Source organism: Cygnus olor, chromosome 22, assembly GCF_009769625.2.
Source record: "Cygnus olor isolate bCygOlo1 chromosome 22, bCygOlo1.pri.v2, whole genome shotgun sequence".
Taxonomy (NCBI): domain Eukaryota; kingdom Metazoa; phylum Chordata; class Aves; order Anseriformes; family Anatidae; genus Cygnus; species Cygnus olor.
The window spans coordinates 6878094-6898443 of record NC_049190.1 but is presented as its reverse complement, the minus strand read 5'-3'; the positions used below and the strand labels follow the sequence as shown (position 1 = coordinate 6898443).

Sequence of the window (20350 nt, the reverse complement as noted above, 5' to 3'; positions counted from 1 at the left end):
TTCCAAAAGGTTTTCCTCTGCTAAGTACTGCTATGAGCCTAATAAACTACCCACTAGAGCAACTTTTAGAAAAACTCAGTGCCTTGGTCCAGCACCTTGAAGTAGTGAAGAATTTACCGCCTTCTTCAGTTAGCTGAGCCAGGGCTTAATTACCCTCGCTGTTTAATTTGTATCTGAACATTTCTAATTTACATTCAGCTCTTGTTGCGCCTTTGCTAAAGATCCCTTGGCTCTCTGAAGCTTCTCCTGGCGTGTCTGCTGATAGACCAACAATTACCGCAGCTGCCTCGTCCGCGGCTCCAAGTGTGGCACTTGGAGCCTGCAGAGCCGGACCCTTCGCTCGCGCTTTGGGCTGCGGCAGGTTCTGAAGCAGCCAATCCTGGATTCAAAGCAATGGGGCATGTCTGCAAAAACTGGGAATTCTGCAATCAGGGAGATGTTTTGAAATGTTCCCGGTGGGGAAGATTTGAAGGAAAAGTTTGCTTTCCAGGAGAATTCATGCTAGCGAAGCTCGACTGGCTGTTCAAGGTGAGTGCACACAAAAGGGTCAGGCTGAAACTGTCTTTTGAATTAGAATAAATTATCCTCTTTCATATGCCTCCTTAATGGCTCTTCTCTGCTCTGCTCCATACCGAATGCCTCGCTCAGACCACATGCAGCTAGGAGGTGAGTTGAGACTTCTCCTAATGATCAGCTTATTACATCTATGAATTATGCACACAGCTAGTTTATGCAAAACAAGCCAGTTATTATTATTAAAATCCTGACAACAGCTAAGCAGCTGGTGTCTCACTGTCTATCATGCCTCGACTCCTGTTTAACATGCTGACCAATATTGCCTCCTTTTTTCTTTGGCTCTTCCATCTGTCTCCTTATACCTACCAATTGGGTTTGTCTCGGGCACCTTTCATTCTGAGCTTGTCCGATATCTAGCAGAAGACAGTCTTGCCCAACAAATGGGACTCCAAGTGGGAAAAAAGTATGCATTAAAACTTTTTGTAGACTTTGGATTTAAGGCAGTTAAAGACCCTTGTTAAGCTCACAATGCAGAAGTGCCAGGTGTTGCACAAACCCATGTATCTGGTCCTTACACCAACGAATCTGCAGTCCAAATTGTTGCCTTTTCTGCTAGGTTTCAGCTGGTTTATCTCATCTGTCTTTCTCATCTTGCCTGGGAGACACTGAACATGCTCAAAGCACACGGTGTGCCTGCACTGTGCTTTCCCAGATCTTAGCATGAGGCCCAAGCCTAGCAGGAACTTCTAAATGCTGGTGTTTTCCAAATATTATTAAATATAAATATCCAAGGGAATTTGTTTTTCACTGTTTGCTTGGTTCCGCTTACTGCACACTCAGGTTTTAAATGAGAGCTGAAAATGTGCAAGACAGAGAGAGATGAGAAGAAGGTGGAGGGAGACAAACATCTGGTCCTATGAGAAACTTGTTTCTTTGAAGTTTTGGTCTTCTTCCCCTCAACTTCTCACATGTTTGCATACGAGCAGCCCATCAAGAAACCTATGGATGGACTGTATGTGGGGGCCTCTGACACTTTGGTAACCATGTGTTTCATTTATCTGTCACTTTTGTTTACTCTCATTTGTATACTTTACTAATTTGACTTGACACAATAAGGGCATGACCATAAGAAGCAAAAGGCATTGCTTAAATATTTCATATAATTCTTTTTTTTTTAAAAAAAAAAAAAAGCATGTGACAGTAAAGTACTGGATCCTTCATCCTACTCATTTTTATTATGAAGAAAGGAGTTTGGGGGAAAATAGCCATCATTATATCAGATTATGCATGAATGCATAATAAAACTCTTAAAGATATGTGAAATATTGGTGCATTCACTAATGGGAATTGATTCAGAATTTTATTCATTTTTAACAAGATTTAATGAAGTTTCCTTGTATGTTTCTCCCTGTGGTTCATTATTCCATTAAGTGCCATTTAATCTGGATGATGTGTGTAGAAGATAACAACTTCCGATGGGTTTTGTTTAACAAACTCCTCGCCGGCTCTCCTATGGGCTGAGAAGAAGTGACAGGTCCCATCCCAGCACGGGGACCACCATGGCTGCCTCCAGTGGAGTCGTATGAAAGATAGATGGGATCAGTTGGGAGTCAACTGGTTTTGGCAGATGCACTCCCTGCTGATGGGTTTGGAGCGGGATTAACAATTTAAAGCACAGCTCTCCCCTGCATTTATCATCTTTGGCTCTCATTAGCAGCATGCACTCATGCTGTTGAAAATCTAGTTTTTAAAAAAATGGTAGTCTGGATTGAAAGATTTCCCACTGTATTTTGGGTTGTTCCCCAGTTTTTCTCCTTGGGGTGCTTTGCAGCCCACATTGCAGTCTCTTATGGCTCGTGGTCATCCTCCATGTGGCTGCCCTTGACCAAGCGCTGCCTGCAGCTGCCGCTGTCCTGGCTGCAGGGTTAGGTCTGTCCTCACCTCATTCTTCTACTAACTAATCAAGTTTAATCTTCAGAGGAGTTTGGCTTGTTCTGAACCAAATTGCTTTGCCGGTTAAGATCTTTCCTTTGTCTCCCAGCCTAAATTTAGCTGTTGCTCAATGATGGCCTTTAACTTAAGCCATTATTTCCTCCCCTAGTGTTTTCTTCTCTGACATATTTATAGAGAGCAGCCAGGTCCCCTCTCTGTCTTTGCTTAGGTAGGCTAAAGGAGCCCTGCTCAGCTCCTTCCCTCTCCTGAGATTGCTCTCCATTTTCAAGGACAATGTAGTTGCTCTTTTTAGCAGCTGTTCCAGGGCCAGTTCACCCGTTTTCAATAGCGGTTATTAAAACTGTACAGTGCATTTCCGAGGCAATCTCACCTGAGTCTAGCACGCTAACAGGAATACCTCCTCATCTCAGCCAGAAATGTCTTCCATTCAAGGTACACATGGAAGAAAATACTTCAAGCACTTAAGGACAGCAAGTGGATTTTTGTGTGTGTGGCTATGCCGTACCAAGGCCATTCAAAATTTGAGCTGTACTCAAGGAGTAATGGTCTACCAGGCAGGTCCATGCCTCACCTCACACTTAAGATAAGCAGATATCATGGTCCAAGCTGTTTCCTCAGTTCAGCTTCCCTGAACCATGTTTAATTTGCCCATTATATTTCCCCGTATAACCCTTCATCTATAAGTACAAAGAGTTCAGCACACACCTTGCACAAAGCTGCTCAGAAAGATGTTACCAGTTCCCAGCATCGCCAGAATAAAACTAGTAGGGACGGCCACCTGTTGTGTGTTGAATACGAATTCAGCAGAATGCAGGCCATTTAAATGCAAAAGTTAATTGGAAATGCTGAATGACTGCAGCCATGGGGGTGCTAGAAAACCTGTCACCAAATTGCTTTAGGTGAGTCGGACCCAGCCACGCGCTCTGTGGCAGAGCCAGCAACTGAATCGAGACATCCAGAGGACTGCATTAGGCTCTGTGCCACCATCACCCACTCAGCGAAAATTAAAAGCAACATTTAAGAGCACTTTTATCCCTATGGAGAACCCTGGCTCCATGTAACATTAGGGCTGGTGACACATATTGCATTCAGCAACCTCACGTTACCCTGACCAAAAATGACCTGACACATCCCCACCCCGGCAGGTGCTTGTTTTTCATTGTGGTGAGCTGCTGGAATAAAGGAAAATCAATATAATGCAAAATAAAGGCCTTTGGAAAAAAAAAAAAAAAAAAAGAGAAGGTGAGCCATGATTCACTTTATTTTAAAGCCTTTGCCCACACCCCTTCTGTCTAACCTGCTGGCATGCACGAGCCAGAGAGCAGCGCTGGATCCCATCCAGTAATTACAGTGATCAGGAGAATTGAAATGTTTTGCAAAGCTTGCTTGGCTTTTATAGGTGAGCTGGAGAACAAGACAACTTGGAAGTCTCCTTGCCTTTAACAAAGATGCCGTTTCATTATTCAAATGAGCAGGTACCATATAGCAGTGATTGCACAGCTGGTATCTGCTTTTCTCTGCAACTTGAATTCTTTAGGGGGGTCTTGCTGTCTGGTATCAAGGGAAATGGGAATAACAAGGCAAGTGATTGCTCCTCAGGTGGGCTATGCTTTGTAGATGTGATGTCCCCCTCCCGATTGCTTTCATATCCTGTGCTATAAGCATTTGGGTTGCACTGATGGCTGAGCTCTCCCTCCAGATCTCTCTAAAATGCCTTGTAGAAGGTTGGTAGTGCCAAGCAAATGGGGAAACTGAGGCAGGGACCAATATTTGGAGCTGGCCCCACCAAGAGGTTGGGCAAGGGATTGTCAGATAGGTTGGTCTTGGCTTGCAAAATATGCCTAGCACAGTAGCAGTGTGGGGGCATTTGCACCTCTGTGCCTGCCCTCACCTGTTTTTTGCGCCAGTGCCATACTAGCACCATGAAAAGAAAAAAAAAAAAAAAAGGAAATGGAAAAAAATGAAAAGAAAAAGAAATGTTATTTAGAGGAAAAAGCATTTTAAAAGAATCACTTCTTCTCCTTAAGTAACGACTATGGAGTCTGAATCCTGCTCATCATTTCAAACTGCTGACTCATTTACCACTTGAAATGAATTGAGGGCTGTTAAAGGTTTTATAGAAGATTTCATTAAATATGTATTGAGCCGGCTTAAGATGGAAATTGTTATAAAAGCTGGCATCGGCTCAAAGAGCCAAATGTTTCAGTTTATTACGGATATATTTTACTCCTGCCTCTGGCCTGCACCCCTATTCGGCCATCAGAAAGCTGTGGCTCCCACTGAGCACCCAGCGGGGCCCTTGGCACCACAGGGATTTCACCATCCAAACTGAGGGGACTTGGCGGATGTGCAGCAGGATGCGGGCAGAGATGGGGCACCCCCCCCTGTGTCACTCAAGAGGGAGAGGGGAGAGCCCAGCAGCATGTGTGGGCTTCTAGCCTGGCACAAACTCTACGACAGGCACCCTTTAGACGCTGTTTCTAGACTCAGTGTTACATACTGCACCAGCTCTGAGCATCTCCCTGGGTTTTGGGACCCTCTCTCAACTTATGGATGGGCCAGGGGCATGCAGCAGTGCCCAGCTCTCAGTTTTAGCTTCTGCTTTGCAGACTTGGGGACCTAATAGACAGATGCCCTCACCCGTGGCTGGTCCCAGCCCACGCTCCCTGCTCCTGTCTCTGCAGCTGAAGGAGGGAAGGGGAAGGCTCAATCAAGCAGCGGCTCGCTCTCGAGGAAGGCAGCCGAATAGCCTCGTGCGAATGAACTGGTTTGTCAAGATCAGGGCAGCATTAATGTTCCCCCAGGCTAAGCACAGATGTGTTTTCACTATAACATGATCTCGACAATTAAAACAACTGTACCTGCATTTATCATATTGATGGGATGAAACATGCTCGGTTGCACTGAGGCATTCTGCGAGTGCATTATTCATGGGGCCTAATACATCACACAACTATTTTCATCTTGCTTTGTAAATGTATATGGAAGGAGAGGGGCTACTGGAAGGTGAGGAGAAAGCCTGGCGAGGCGTCTCTAACACAACTGGCAGCAATACGGTGCCTATCCATCTGCTGGTGGTGGAGTGGCTGTGGCATTTATCAGAGCCAGAATGTTTTATCTCATGTCAAAGTGAGAAATTCAGCTAGATGGAAATCGTTTTTCCCCATAGCCCACCATTAGCAAGAAGCTTTAAGGACCATTCAGCACAGCAATGGATGTAACCAAGCTGCACATCTACCAGGCATGGATACACCCCCTAAACCTACATGTCACTACCCTCTGTCCTACCTAGCCATTCCATCTTTTGCGCTGCTTCGTACATACATGGTCCTGTGCTCATTTTGCTCCACAGGTGCTTCAAACAGTCTGATAGGCTGAAGGCTTCCACGGCCATGAGCACCGAGGCTTTTCCCTGTGAGACACTGCAAGGAGGCCCCATCAATAACATTGTGTTTTAGTCTGGGTCCTAGTGACTTCGCTGTGCAAGCTATGAGTAAATCCACTTCCACTTCAGCTCTGCTCTGGGATCTTTTCATGGTTAAATCCAGGCATGGACCAGAGGCAAGTGCATGACCTTGTCCCCCTCTGAGGGGTATGAGACTTGAGCTGTATGCAGGCCATTGGGTGTCACTTGGCTCCACAGGTGTTGGGACACTTTGCTCAGAAAGAGCTAGAGCCAATGCAGCTGTTAAGAGGTGAGGGTGAAGGTGTCACTGACAGATCTCACGGGTCTCTTTAGTGCCTGAGCCTTGAAATGTCGCACCTGGAAATGCACCAGGATGGCAACATACTGATTTCTTTCTCACGTCTGCTTCTCAGAAAGAAGGAAAGAAGGGAAGAAGGGAAGAAGGAAGGAAGGAAGGAAGGAAGGAAGGAAGGAAGGAAGGGAGGAAGGGAGGGAGGGAGGGAGGGAGGGAGGGAGGAAGGAAGGAAGGGAGGAAGGGAGGAAGGAAGGGAGGGAGGGAGGGAGGGAGGGAGGAAGGAAGGAAGGAAGGAAGGAAGGAAGGAAGGAAGGAAGGAAGGAAGGAAGGAAGGAAGGAAGAAGCCACACATAGATCGGTGAGAAAGAAGCTGGGAGATGATTCCCTGCTGTACACAACAGGCAGGGTCATGCGAGGGCAGCAGGCAGGTGTGACAGCTCCTTTCTGGGAGAAGACTGTGGGAAGTGGGTGCCAGCCATAGCCAGTACACTTCACGTTGGGTTTCTGCAGAGGGCTGACATCTCCCCAGGGCTGCCTTAACACCTCTCTTACCCACACCACATTCTGCATCCTTTCTAAGACCCAGTTGCTGAAGATCCAGCTGTTTAAATCCCCCTCGATTCCCTCTTTTTGGCTGGTGAAAAGACGCCCAGACTCTTAGCAAGCTGGTGGCATTCACTGATGATTGCCAAGCCAGTGCCTGCTCATCAGCTGCTCTAAATAAACCCATCTCTCCTAAAAAAGAAATGAACCAAAGCTGGCAGTATTACACCAGAAAGGGGAACATTGTGCAAACTCCCCCCAATATATTTGTTTTCTCCCTGCTGGCAATGACCCATGCACCACAGCTCAGTTCATTACCAACAACACTTGAAGCAGCCGGCGATTAGGGATGCTTGCGGCTGCTTTGCTCAGATGGAGACAGTTGTTTTTAAAAGAGGAACAAAATAAGTTGCTTCACCTTTGCTGAACCTGATTGCTTTGCAGTGGAAAGAAGCAAGCTGAGCTGTTTGAGTTTCCATTTATTGAACTCTTTTGATTTTCTTGGACATCTACCTGGAACATTAAGTATACTTTCTCCTTTCCCTATAGTCCAGTTAATGCAACAAAACATGAGAAGCCTTCAACTTCTATTATAGGAGAAAAACCTTCAGCTTGTGATAAGAAAAGAAAATGTTCCTCTTCCCAGGAAAGGTAGAAGAATTTACCAGCAGCACATTCAAAGATGCCACAAAACATAGCAGCGGCTCCCTGAATGAAAAGAGCAGGGTTTGAGGGTGGTTGCTGGGATTTTTTGGAGTGAAATGCTCAAATGTCAGCCACTCTAGATAAAAGAAAATGATGATTTTGGCTGCTTCTTTCACTTTCCTAGTTCATAAAGAAGGAATGAGGATGGGAGATGAGATTTCACTGTGTGCTGGGATTTGTTGCAGTTGTTATCTCAGATAGGAAACACTGACCGTGGCAAATCAAGTCTGCTTGCTGTCCCCTCCGTGGTGACCGGAGCATTTGCCAGGTGACACCAACCCCTTCCCACGTGTCACCCTCTCCAACCTTCAAGGATCATCCCGGGGGCAGATGGGGACTCCCGTGTCCTTTGAGCCTCACCCCACTGCAGGGACATCCCCACCAGCATTGGCTGTGACAGATTCCGCAGCAAGGAAAGGGGGTTGGGGATTGCTAAAGGGCGTTGGGAATCTGCATGAGGCTTTGATGACATACATAATGGCTACAGAAGCAGTGAGAAAAGGTCTTTAGTGGCTGCCAAATGTGCAGTGGCATTACTGGGTGGTGGCAGGAGCAAGGTGTGAGGACCATAAAGAAATACAAGGGCAGAGAGGGTAGCCAAGGGGCTTGCATAATAAGCTTTGCATGACAGGAAGGATGAATATCCCAAGAGTTGGTCACCTTGTATCTGCAAGGCTGCAAAGAGATCCTTGGACCTTTCCTTAGAAACCCTTTTAAAATCTGAGTACCCAAGCAAGTGTGTGGGGTCTAATAGCAGCTGTCCCCACCACAAAAGCCATTAGGCCTTTCTAATGCCACTTCAGGAGGGAGTGGAAAGCGCCATGGCAGCAGGCAGCTCCTGGGATCTAACAAAATGTGGCACTAAAAAACATTTGCCTTAAAACTTCCCATTTCATCTGATTAATGCCTGGCCAGCAGCAGGCTGCTCTGCCCCTGGATTCGGCGATGGCTCATTACAGATGCTGGAGCCTGCCACGGCTGGGGCCGTACCTGAGCCCTTCTGCCCTCTGGCAGTGCTCACAGGGGGAGCATGCTGCTGGAGGGGGAAGACCTGGCAGGGACCCAGAGAGACCAAAACGTTTCTGACACAACTCATTCTTCCTTCACACACTCTCCTTTCTCTGCATCCCTGCAGTACGGCTGCACTCAAGCCCAGCAGCTCTCCCTGGAAATGGGAAGAAGAGGGAACATTTGGGCAGAAAGCAGTTTTATCCCTCTGTTTTTACATGCTCAAATGACACAATGGGCTCAGGCGTAAAAGCAAGGTGGAGCAGATCATGGTACCCCCATCAGCCGATCCATGGCTGCCCGCTGATCTCACAGCTTGGCGTTCAGATCAGCCTTAATTTCTAGGAAATGGGGCTTGCTATTTTTGATTTCACTCTCATGTCTCTTTAAGGCTGTCCTCTCTCATTGATGAAGGAGAATAAACCAAGTCACCCTTCTCTTTTTCTTAGATCCCGGTCTATATTTATAGCCACAGCCCTGAGCAGGAATGAGCAATCTCCTGCTCGGGGCTGTCCCTGCTCACTTCCCTTAACCTCATCCCACATGGGTCAGCTTGCAAAGCTTTTCTCATGGCAGCAGCTCTTCTCTGGAGCCCTTCCAGTTTCCCCAGAGACATGTCTTTTCACTTTGTGGCAAACAAGCCACGGTTTTGCAAAACTAAACCAATGCAGCCAGCTAGAGGCAAAGGAGAGGGCAAATCCTTCTCACTTGCTCCAGAGCTGTGCGTCTCTCTGCATCTCACCCAGGCGACTTGGAAATACCCAGAGAAATTCAAACATTTTCTAATTGAGTTGGGTTTTCTTTTGAACAGCAAATGGATGCTTGCTCAGTCTTGTTATTTGTTTCTGTGGGCAGTGAATCTGGGAAGTGCCCTGGTGCTGGGTGTTGAGATGGATGCCATGACTGCATTTTACCCATGCATGAGGTGCTGCATGCCAATGCTGTGTCTCAGTCTCAGGCCATATCATGCCTTCACTCAGCCTGGCAAACTCTAGCAGCTTTCCTGAGGAATTGCAAAGAATATCCCCCAAAATGGGGATGCTGTGGGGCTTGCTAGGGAGCAAACAGCTTGCGTGGGTGGTTGGAATAAAACTTATGGCACTAAAACTAAACAGAGGGGTACAGGATTGAGTTAATTTGCATTCTGAGGATTTAGGAACCAGGTAAGCCATTGGACTCTTTTTTTTTTTTTTTTTTTTTTTTTTTTTTTTTAAATTTTCAGCCCCAAGACCTAAAAATGGATTTCTTTCTTAGCAAAAGCCGAGAGGATCAGGTTTTGTCTTCGCCATGTGCCTGGGGGAGAGGGGACCTTGCAGAACAACCCAGCCTCCCAGGGCTCCTGGCAAAGCCACGCGAACTGACTTGAGACCCACCTGCAACGTTTGGGACTCCTCCATAATGAAGATTAAATGCGAACAAACTTTTAGCAATGTTGTATAATTTCCTCTAGGGCACATTAGAAGGGGAGCACCAGCACTGTTCAGCTTTGATGAGGCAGCAGTTACCTGGGGAGGCCGTTGTCCCTCCAGCTATGAATAGTTCAGACAAGCAGCTGTCAGGAATAGTTTAGGCAGAGCTGATGGCCTGGGAACAAGAGCTGGGACCATGAGACATCCCCAGCCCCTTGCCAGCTTGTATAGCTTAAAGAAGCATCCAAAAACTGGGGTCTAGGGTCGGTTTCTACAAATAAAAGCAGCAAAGCATCTACTACCTTAAAAACCCACTGCAGATGCCCAGTGTGACTTTCCTGCAGTGCTAATAGGGTACAAGCCCAGATCATGTACTAGGTCTTGAATATGGGGAGTGTTAGGAAGGATTGGGCACAAGGACCCCCCAAAGAGGTCACATAAAGAGGTTTTTTTGCCTGTGGCCGTCAGCACCTGGCTGGGGAGAACAGGCTGCTGGGAAAAAAAAAAAAAAAAAAGCCTAAAGGAAATGAGGTGCAAGGGAATTAATCTGAGAAAATCCAGTTTGTGGCTTATTAGCCAATTGGTATGCAAAAGCAAGAGGATGTTTTTTAAAGTGCATTTAGCCCTGCAAGTAGATTTTTACTTCCTTGAAGGTGCCAGAACACACCACCAAGGAAACTCTGCAAATATTTCCCAAAATCTTGCCCCAAAGGGTTGACCCTGGGCAGCCAGGAGCCCCCCAGGGCAGGGTAGAAGCTCGATCCCTCCAGCCCACTGCTCCTGTCAGGATGCTGAAATGCCAGAGATGACAATTAATGCCAATTGCCTCATTTAACTTCCTCAGTGAACTCTGATTTGGACTGATCCACAGGCTCAATTTTGATGTTGGGGATAGTATTTCTCATTTTAGGACATAAATCTCTTCCTTAGTTATCAATGCAAAGATTTGTCTGGTTAGCAGGCGCTGGCAGTATCTGTAATTCCACATGCTGAGGCAGGGCAGCTATCTCAGGGCTAGCGAGCGGCCTCTCCAACTAGAAAAATCTTATTTGATTAGAAAACGCAAGACCAACAACATTTCTCTAGTTTATTGCGAGGATGAATTGAAGTCCTGGCCCTATTAAGCTGATAACAAAACCGCCTTCAGCGGGGCCAGGTTTTGCATCAAAATGTTGGCAGAGGGAGCCCATGATGGTTTGGGATCCTGTTTTTTGGGGGAGGGAAAAGCCAAGACCTCTGGGGATGAGCAGACTCGAGCTGGGGGAAAGCTGCAAGGTGACTAAACAGCCTCAGAGCTGCCAAATTCTCCCTGGAGCAAAAAAAAAAAAAGGGAGATTCAAACACCATGGGGGGTACCCTATAATGCCTCGATGCTATAACTGCTCCTTTGCTGGGGTTTCCACTAGTTCAATGGAGGGGTTTTAGATTTACGTCTCCCTCCAAGCCTCAAAGCCTTGTGTCCCCCAGCATCACCCCCAGGTGCCCCCAAAATCCGTCTCAGTCACGTCGTTGCCCTGACAAGCAGCCAGCCCGCCAGCTTCTTCTGCTTTCAAGAGCACTTGGAAAGCGCCGCGGCGCGGGAAGGAGCTCATTTGGCAGGTGCAGGCAGACAGAACAACTGCTGTCCATCTGCTCCGCTGCTCGCGCTTGTGTTTCTAATTGCGTCTTCAGGACAAAAGCTCCACTCGGAGCCCCGCTAGCCACGAATAATTTAAATAAAAGTTGTCTCCTCTGTGGTTTCCTTCTCTGGTCTGTTCTTGCTGGGGTTTCTCCCTTGATTCTCAGGTGTGTATCAATCTGGCAGCTTCCCACCTGTCTTGGGAGCTGGGTTAGGGAATTTCAGGCAAAATCTTGTCATGGCCTTGAGGGTCCTTCAGGTTTTGTGGCCAGAGCCTCTGCCTGAGATGTTGCCTTGGGGATCCAGTCTTTACCAGACAGTCACATAAATATCACTACGGTGCAGAAAACTATGAATTTTTGGTGCCTGTTGGAGACACATCTCCAAATCTCTGATCTCAAGGGCTGTGTTTCATATCAGCTAACTAAAAGGAATGAAACCTGCTGGGAGAACCTCCCAGGTCTGCCTTTCTCAATGCTGCAAAGCAGTGGCTGTTGACACAGATGTCCCAGCAAGAGACATCTTCCTAATTCCCTCCCTGACAAACTGGCGATGACAAGAAGGATGGTCAGTGTGTGCAGGTCCCCTGCATTGCCTATGGAGGTAATGAAAGTCATTTCAAACAAAACCTACTTTCCTTTTTTTTTTCACACTGAAATAGGTAAAAATACACTCCCATTAGAAAGAAGCGATGTGGATGCTTTATCACCAGGGAAAGCACCACTGAGCCCAGTGCAGAAGGGAGATTAAATACACTGAATTCACTGAAGCCCTTGTTGCAGATGCAAATTTCACAGGTAGAGGCATAAATCCCCAGCATGATGTGACTGGCAGATCGCCTTTGCCCGATCGCGTTCTTCAAATCACACGAGACCAAGATTTCTCTCCCCAGTCCTTGGAGAGGAGCAGCAATTCAGCAGGGGGGGTCCCCAGGGAGCGTGGTCCCCAGATTCTGGGTACCATGCCCAAGCACACATGCAGACAGACAAGGACATGGGACAGACTTTTCTTCTCCCTGCCATGCAGGCTGCTGCTTTGATTTGAGTTTTGAAACCCCACCGTAAGGCACAGGGAGGAAAACCAGAAAGCAAACATTTCCGATAAGCTGGGTTCAAAGGCAAAGCATGAAATTTGGATGAATGTGGTTCCAAACTCATCCAGTCTTGGCTCTGAAATGGAAAATGAATGCAATAGAGATTTAATTTAGATTTAAGGAGTTGTTTAGTGTGCATATTAGAAAACACTGTGGTTATTAATTCTTTTCCTTTTGGGAATTTTTCCTGTTTGTCTGTTTTGTTTTTTTGAAGTGTACACTTTCAAAGTCAATTTAATCCTGGGGGAAGGTGTTGGCTTGACAGGTTTTAAGCTCAAATTTCTTCATTTACATGCAGAGATAGCACTAGAGTGGGAAGGGTAAACTTTCCATCTGGTCTAGAAGACAGGGCCTGGGATTATGAGGAAGGAAAAGCACATCTGTAGGTCTGCAGATTCTGGTAGGGATGCGAGCTGTAGATACACAAGCATCACCAAGTTCACAATACTTGGAGTTTTCACAAAGAAAAAAAAATGCAGCATCTGTATTCAGGTGAGTGGGAATGAATATCTTGTATATTTTTTGATTTCTGTTTTTTGTCTCACCTTTACAAAGCTCAGCCTGAAATTTGGTGGCGTTACACTACAGGGACCAAAAAAGTGCCTCTTGCGCATGTCATGATGGGATTTTGCATTGCTCAGCCTTAGCAATGCTTCTTTGCTTTTAGGATGGGGCAATGTACCGGCTCCAGGAGCTGGACAGAGACCAGCACGTCTCTTTGATTCTCATGTAGGTCACCGAACCAGCAGCAGATGGTCATGTCGTGGAGATGGACTTTAATTCCATCATCACATGTGAGGTGATGTTGTGGGTCTGGTGGTGGCTTGGGCAAGAGGCGTGCAAAATAAACTCCTTCTTCCATTAATATTTAAAATTCTCCAGAACTTTGAGTGAGATTCACTTAGGTCTGACCCTGGATAATTCTGATGTTTTCAGCAAGTTGGAAAAGAGAGTGACTAAACTGTAATTGTTCAGCAATTTTTATCTAAAAAATGGAATTTTTAATATCAAATTATGAAGGTATTTCGGAAGATGCAGAGATGAAATATCTACAGATAATTATGCTTAATCTTTCCCCAACTCCACCCAAATAGCCAAAGGAAGCTGAAAGCTTGTGATGCTTAGAGATGCACCTGAGCTCATGTCTTCTCCCTTGTCCCCTGCTCTTTGGGGTCCCTGGGGGTCCCTGCAACCTAGCAGCAGCACTGAGCAGGGACCTGGCCCCCTGCTGTATTCAACAACCTCCAGAAAAGAGTTTCAGAGAGAGACCCTGTGAAGCAGAAATCCCCTTTAAAGCTACTGCCAGGCCTTTCTGCTGATTTTTGACCACACACTGGCCTTTGGTTGGCCTCCTGTGCAAGCACAGACCATTACGCTCACAGTAGCCTTTGGGTTTAAAAGAGGAAAGAAAGGCCAGAGACACTTTCCTTGCTCCCCTCCCTCCCCTCCTTCCCCCTGATCTCCATAGCCTCTGCAGGTTACACAGCAAGGAGCGCTTCTGATATAAATAAATACAAATCCCCCGCGTGCGCAGCACCAACAGTTTCAGTGCAGCGAAGCTCCCGAAGTTCAGAGTTTAATGCAGAAGTCTGAAGCGACCACAATTTATTCTAAATTGCTTCGCTTGATCCGGCGACCTCGGAGAATTATCGCTGGAGAAGACCTGGATCAGTGGCAGAGACAGGCGAGGGCACTGATGGGAGCCGGCTCTCGCTGGTGAAGGTGTCTTGCTTGCAGGGATGGGGAAGGAGCGAAGTCTGGTGTTTAAAAAAACCTTGTGAGGCATCTCCTTTGGGGCAGCACAGGGAATTTTTGCCCATGGGAGCAATCAAAGCCAAGCATCCCATGGGAGGGAATTTGTGGTGGTTCATCTCCGGATGCTTGCCCCATCACTGTTTTTTGGCAGTGCATTGGTGCCATGGGGTATGGATGAATTTGGACCTCAGCCTTCTTCTCCCCATGGGGTTAGCTTCCTGGCTCCCTGCCCAGGACATTTTGCTGTTGAACTCCCATCTGGCTGCTGCTGGAGCAGGAAAACAGCTGCATTGAGCACTGGGAATAGCTGCAAGTGTCCAACTAATTCACAGCTAAATTGAAGCCCCCAAGGAGGCTTTGTGAGCATTGCCTGGGCTAAAAATCATACTAATAATTAAGTCAAGTAGAAGTCTTTGGAGGCAGAGTAAAACGGCTTCTGAGTAATGTGTGCTGGCATGCGTGCACCCTTGGAAATCACCCTGCACCTCTGCTAACCCATGCTGTGGTGCTGGGAGCAGGGTAAGGGCTTTTGTTATGTCTTTTGTTTTATTCTCTCCCTCTCACTCTCTCTCTCTCTCCCCCCCTCATTTCAGTTCTAGAGGGGGTAAAGGTTGCTTTGACCTCAGCTGTCTCCGAGGAGAAATCCTACCTCTGCCTGGGGTAGCCTCTGTCATCTGTGTCTGGTTCTTTTGCCTGCACTTGGGGCAGACCTTTTGCTTCTGCTAAATAATCAAAATGGACTCAGAGACCCCCAGACCCTTCCAGTAGAAAACTTCAAGTTTTCTCCATGTGCTGGGGAACACTGGAAATTGCTGCTGCTTTGAGACTGAAGCAATTCGCAGAAAAGCAATGATTTCATCAGCAGAATTCCCAAAACCCAGGTGGACCCTTTGGGTCAATACTGGAAAATGAGATACTCAGATGAAAGTGCTGAATGCATTTGCGCTGAGTCTACAAGTCCTGGTGACGCTGAGCTTTGTGACAATGGATTGAAAACAGGAGTCACATGTTTTCAAGAAACCTGACTCTCATTCTAGGTCATTTCTCATAACTAACCCTTCCTTTTTCTGCCCCCCCCCCCAATTGCATTGACAGGATGATGGTCCTCAGTGCCAAGAGCTGCATGTGTGTGGGGGCTGAGCACCACATCCCTCCAGTCCTCACCTTGCACAGGGATCCATCTGGGCACACTTGAGTCTCCACAAGATGCAATCAGATTCGTCAAGGAGCCACAATTAAAATCTTGGTGCAAATCTAAGCCCGGGAGCTTCAGTTTGGTCTGGCATTCACAAGAGCTGTCGATTACAGAATCACAGAAGGGTCAAGGTAGGCAGGGACTTCTGGGTCCCTCTGGTCGAACCGTGCCCCAGCAGGGCCACCTGGAGCAGGGTGCCCAGCCCCACGTCCAGGCGGGTTTGAAGCTCTCCAAGGAGGAGCCCCAGCACCTCTGGGGGCAGCCGGTGCCAGGGCTGCAGCACCCACCCCGCACAGCAGTGCTTCCCGAGGGGCAGGGGGAGCCAACGGGGCTCTAGGGTGGGCCCGTGGCCTCTGGGCCTGGCCTGGGTGCCACCGAGAGGAGCCTGGGTCCTCCTTTGCACCCTCCTTTCAGGTATACGGACGCGTTGGTGGGATCCGCCTGAGGCTCCTCTTCTCCAGGCTGAGCACGCCCAGCTCTCCCAGCCTCTCCTCACAGAAGTGCTCCAGTCCTGCGATCATCCTGGTCGGGCTCTTTCCTTGATGTCCAGGTCTCTCTTGTAGCAGGGGGCCCAGAACTGGACTCAGGTGGGGTCTCACCAGTGCTGAGAAGATGAATGCCATCTTCAAGGCAACCAAAAACCAGGAAGCCATAAGCTGCAATGGGCAAGGGCAAGCCACTGGCCTCTTCACTGGGGACGCACGGACCCATCTCTTCACGCTGATGGCAAGGAGAGCTTACAGCCTCTGACACGTGTCAGACACTGAATAAAATCCTGTTCTTTAGGAAGACACTCCACTTAAGCCTGGCCAACCTCTCACACTTTGAGAGGGCAATGAGAGCCTTTCAAATCTAGTGAAAATCCTGCTCTGAATTTCTCCCTTTTCTCCATTGCTTTTGTGGAGATCGGGATCTTGGATCTTTAGTAGGAGGCAGATGCTGATACCATTACTTGGAGCCATATCTTGCTCAACGGGAAGCCCATCATGACTCCGGTGCTGTTCCTCCTGGTACCCAATGCTCCCCATCAGCACAGAGATCGCATTTAACGCAGAAGGATGCATGAACAAACTGACTTTTTCTCTGCGGGAGCTGAGTTTTTTCCTGCTGGAAGGCTTCCTCAAGCACATGTCCTGGGGTATTTAGGGTAGCACTGACAGAGGGGAGGATATTAGACTGATTCACCTGTGGGTCATTATCTAATTAGACTTAAATGAAGCTGTTTGATATGGAAACGTATTTCCACAGCTTTAGGAATAAGGGCTATGGAGAATAACAACAGATGCAGAATAACACCCCGTCTCAGACCAGCAAAGATTAGTGTTATGGCTAAATTATATCCTAGCCCAGTAATAGGGTTATTTCTGTTCCCAATGCAGTATTTAGACGAGGAAATCAACAGCGGGAAGTGTATCTTAATTTGCTAATAACAGGAAAGCGAGCAGCAGCTCAACCAATCTCGGTGACATTGGCGGGGTTCGGCAGGATTTGGGCAGATTAGAAAGCGAAGCCTTTGGGTAGCAGATGGCATTTCCCCGTCTACCATCAAAATGCAAAGTTAGTTAATGAATTTCTGACATGGAGCGGCATGGCGGGAAAGGCTCAGGCTGAAAGCAAGTGGAAAAAACACGAATAACAGGAGCTGGGAGGGACTGGGGGCTGTTCATCCCTCGCCGATGCCTGCAGATACATGGCCAGGATGCAGCAAGGATGTGGGCACTGTCAAGGACAAACCTGCTGGCTGCTCGTTCCAACACAATTCTCTTTATTACCCATTCGCTCAGAAAGTGTCTCCCGTATCTGGGGCAAGTGGCCGTCTCAGACGGGCGATAACATGAGCTTTTGAGAACAGTGCAAAGAATAATTTTCCATTTGCCAGCTGACCTGGAATATCAAGGGAGAGGGGGAAAAAAGATTATTGATCTAAAATAGCCCTCTTTTGGGCTATTTTATAACAGTTGGAAGGAGAAAAAAAATAAAATAAAAGTGTTCCTGGTTCAATGAATGGCGAGGGGGTACCATTTATTACCGTGATTCATTCCTTTTTAAATGAGTGCAGGTGTTTTTCAAATGAGACACCTTCCCCAAGTGAGCAGAACAAAAAGCTTTTTAAAAAAAATAAAGAAGCTCTGGCTTTTTCCAACTGATGAGTGTTTGTTTTAGGCAACTCCTAGTACTTTTTTAGAGGGTAGAAAAATTTTGAGGGACCTTTTTCTGAGTGTCACCAGTTGGAGTCGCGTATTTAAAGAGTTAATTTCTTCTTTTCCTCATTCAAACTTCAGCTCATTTAATTTAACACAGAAAAAAAAAAGAGGAAGACATGTCATTGGGTTTACATAACAGTCTGAAGACACTACAATTATTGTATTATGAATAGTGGAGTATCCTTATCATATAAACTCCCACACACAGGCAGGAGTATAACAAATTCTTCACTTGGTCTTTAGTGCTGCTTGTCATTATGAGGATAGTTAATTAACCTGACCTTTTTTGCTTTAAAGGAAAAACCCAGAAGATCCCATCTCTCATCCGTCTGTTTTTAAATAAATGAAATGAAACCCAAAATACACCAATCAATGAAGAAGCCACAAAAGAAAATTCGAGAGCCCTCTTTTCCTCCCCACTCTGAAGACCAGAAGAAAACAAGTGTGAAAAGAAAATCTGTGGTAAATAGAGCATCTCTGCACTAAACAACAGGGAAATAGTGAGTGTGGTCTCAAGTCCTACAGACTTAGCCATAGACATAAAGTTTCCGCAAACAAGAAGCCTTGAGGGAGACCTTCAGAAAGAGTGATCTCAGCTTTAATGAAGGGCTGGAGAAAAGGAGCTGAAAGCAGCCTGATCAATAAAACACAAGCTCAACCAGAAAGCTTCAAAATGTATGCTAAAAAAGGGCAAACAAGCAGGTAAACAAGGCCCTGGAGAATGATGCAGAAGCAGTAGCTTATGGACCATCTTGCTCCAATGAAGAAGCTCTGAACTCTGAGTTTCTCCACTGGGAAAAGTGGGAAAAGAAAGGGGAATTTTTAACCTTCATTTAAATGCATCCATCCCTGACCCCCAAATCTTTCCTGGCTGTCCCCACTTCACAAGATTACCCTATAGACTCCTTATTTCCAAAGAATCAAGCTGATATTCAAAGCTGCAGGCTCCAGGGTTGAGTTGGGAAGCAGCAATATTCACCGCCTCTCCAGGGAGGCTTTACACGAATCACTTCATTAGACACGGGCAGAGCGCAGAAACCGCATTTCTAAGACACAGCAGTTTATCTTTCTTTTATGTTTAATCTCTTATCCGACTCCCACGACTTGAAAATATTTCCTACAGGACGCTTTATTCTGCAAAGAAAGTTCCTCAGTGTCAAAACTGGAGGAGGTTCAGGCTGTTGTGAGTTACTCCATCCAAGCAGAGTGTTGGATGAGATGCCTGGAAGATGTCTGGAGACCAAACACGGAGCAAAGACACCTCCGTGCATTTTCTACTCATCTTCATGCAAGGGGTGGGGGGGGATAGTGGTCGCCGCAAGCCCATGTGTGTGATTGCAAGCAGCTCTTGGAGCTGCTGCTCCCATCCCAGGTGGCTGAACGCTCTATTTAACTCATTTCTAAATATACCTCGCCCAGCCGTCGTCTGGTAGCGTATCTGCTGTATGACCACAGGCAAGTTATATAAAATTCTCACCTCAGTTTCTCTCCCTCAGCTCGACCAGAGCCCATGCAGCGACTATTGTCCTCCAGCTCTTAGCTGTACTCATAAAAGCAAATAAAATCATTGAGAATGAGACCCAGGCATATATATATATATATATATATATTTTTTTTTTACTTCCAGACAGTAGTAGATTTACTATGAAATGCCCTCTTGGGTAGACCCAAATAAACACTCATTCTGAATGCAAGCCACCACAGAAGCCTTATAGACAAAAACAATGCAAGGAAGACATCAGCTACTTCAAAATGTTTTATTTTTATGCCATTAAAATGTGGCTTCTGGCTTTTTGCTTTGCAGCAGTATTGTTCCACTTCAGAATGGATGAGAACAGAATTGAAGAAGGAGCAGAGGAAGAATTTTTTTGAAGACTCACCCCTTCCACTCCAAATTAACTGGGAATTCAGGAAAATACAACATTTTTTTGTTGTCTTTGAGTTGAACTATATTTTTTTCACTCCTTTTTTCATTCCAGAAAATGAACCTTGGACTCTGTGTCTCTCTTACCCTTAGTAAGAGTGGTAAAAAGCTGTTGTAGCCTTGTCAGGTCTTTTCAATGAGAACGGCTAAGAAACTCCACTCAAAATGTGTCTGGGGGTAGTTCACACCTGTGTTTTGTGCAGTGTATCTTGAATGCACACATTATACACTCACACAGATTTATAAATGGAATATACTGCTTGGATGCTTTCTTATATCATTTACTTTCATCATTCCCATAACAACCAGAACCATATAATCAGATGCCCAGGAAAATAATCCTTCTGTTAGGGGAAATATAGCCACTTCAGTGTATGCAAAGCCTTGACCAAAGCATCTCTTGTGAAAAGATGCTGACGTTCACATGCTCTCGAAGCATATGTGTGCCGACACTTCAAATCGGTAGCAATTGTCTAACCGGAGCACAAGAACCTCATAGGATCTATGTGTGCATGCTTTGCCTTACTGTTTTTGTCTGATTAAAGGAGATGAAAGCTTCTATAAAAAGCAATCCTGCAAGTGCAATTGCATTATCCAGGAATGAGGAGTTCCTGACAGCAACTTCCCTTAACACCCACAGTACCGAGGTCAAGCACTGGAGCTCGAGCTCAACTCTAACCCCAATTTTCTCTATGTCTTTGCAGGCAGGTGGACTTAGGCAGTGCA

At 46.4% G+C, this 20350-nt stretch overlaps 1 long non-coding RNA gene across 1 annotated transcript; it reads left to right on the top strand.

Annotated features, from left to right (window-relative positions):
* The first annotated feature begins 347 nt into the window (after positions 1–347).
* LOC121058706 lies at positions 348–19611 on the top strand. Its single transcript, XR_005814310.1, has 3 exons — positions 348–528; positions 17998–18162; positions 19505–19611. It is a non-coding gene; the product is annotated as an uncharacterized LOC121058706 (long non-coding RNA).
* The last annotated feature ends 739 nt before the right edge of the window (positions 19612–20350 follow it).